The 1,497-nt window shown below is 46.3% G+C and overlaps 1 pseudogene; it reads right to left on the bottom strand.

Moving 5' to 3' along the window:
• Positions 1-221: 221 nt before the first annotated feature.
• Positions 222-1,154, bottom strand: LOC119925232 (annotated as a pseudogene).
• Between the last annotated feature and the right edge of the window lie 343 nt (positions 1,155-1,497).

The following is a 1,497-nucleotide window of genomic DNA, read 5'->3' as shown; positions in this document are numbered from 1 at the left end:
GCGAGAATGAGGCACAGTGAGGAGGTTAGCAGCAGAGGAGCAGAGTGTGTGGGCTGGGCTTTAGAAGGAGAGTAGGGAGGTGAGGTAGGAGGTGACAGTGAGGTGATGGAGAGCTTGGAAGCCGAGAGTGAGGAGTTTTTGCTTGATGCATAGGTTGGCAACCCCTGGAGATTTTTGAGGGCAGTAACATGCCCAGAGCGTTTCTGCACTAAACACTCCAGCTATGGTGGTGGAAATGTGAAGAGTTTCTTTAGTGCCAGTTTGACATCTTTATTTCTCAGTGTGTAAATGAGCGGATTCAGAGACGGAGTCAAGACAGTGTACAATACAGACACCAATTTGTCCAGAGATCCCGAGGTCCCCAGAAATGGACGGATGTAAGTATAAAGCACGGTGGAGTAAAACAGGGTCACCACGGTGAGATGGGAGGAGCAGGTGTTGAAAGCTCTCTTCTTTCCCTCCCTGGTGCGGATCTTCATGATGCTGGCTATGATGAAGCAGTAGGATATCATGGTGAGGAAAAAATTCAGGCCAGCCAGGAACATATCTGCCGTCATGGTCAGGATGTCGATCCAGTAGGTTGGGGTACAAGAAAGCGGCAGTATGGGGGGCATTTCGCAGAAGAAGTGAGGGATGAAATTGGGCCCACAGAAGGATAATCTGAGGACCAGACCCGTGAAGATTACAGAGTTGAGCCAACCGACACTCCACACGAAGGCAGCCAACCCAACACACACTGTCTTGCTCACCATCTTGCTGTAGTGCAAAGGCTGACAAATAGCCATATAGCGGTCATAGGCCATCGCCGTGAAGAGTACCACCTCCGAACTCAGGGACCAACTGAGGACGAATATCTGATTCATGCAGCCACCTTAGGAGATGGTTTTCTTCGCCGAGATCAGGTTCTCCAGAATTTTGGGCAAAACCGACGAGGTGCAGATGATATCGAGAATGGCCAGATTGGCCAGGAAGAAATACATGGGCAGGTGGAGTCCGGTGCTAACGTGGATGGCAGTGATGATGAGGACATTTCCCGTGAGAGCCATTACGAAGAGAAGCAGGAAGAGGGTAAAGAAGAGAGCCTGAAGCCGAGGGTTTTCGGTGAAACTCTGTAAGATGAACTCTGTCACCATTGTCTGGTTTGGGGCTACCATTTTGTTCAGAGATTTCTAGGAAGCGGAAGAAAGGTGTCCCCAAAGAGCAGCTTGTCTCGTGCTATAGGTGGATAACCTGTGTTTCACAAGTGAAACAAAAACAATGGCAGTGATTCAAGGTGACCTTTTTTTCAATTTTAAAATGTCATACCCCTAATTCTAAATTCATATGCAGTTCAAGTGAAAGAGCCTAAGTTTCATCCATACATATAGAATGATGGTATGAGAATGCATCCCTTTCTTGAGCCCTTTTGAATAAAAATTCAGTTATTATTATTATTGTTATTATTCTTCTCGTTATAATTAATTCACCACGATTTTTTAAATAGAGAATACATTTTTG

The sequence above is a fragment of the Tachyglossus aculeatus genome, chromosome 3 (genome assembly GCF_015852505.1).
Source record: "Tachyglossus aculeatus isolate mTacAcu1 chromosome 3, mTacAcu1.pri, whole genome shotgun sequence".
Taxonomy (NCBI): Eukaryota; Metazoa; Chordata; class Mammalia; order Monotremata; family Tachyglossidae; genus Tachyglossus; species Tachyglossus aculeatus.
The sequence above is the reverse complement of the archived record's forward strand: the minus strand, read 5'-3'. Positions and strand labels throughout refer to the sequence as shown.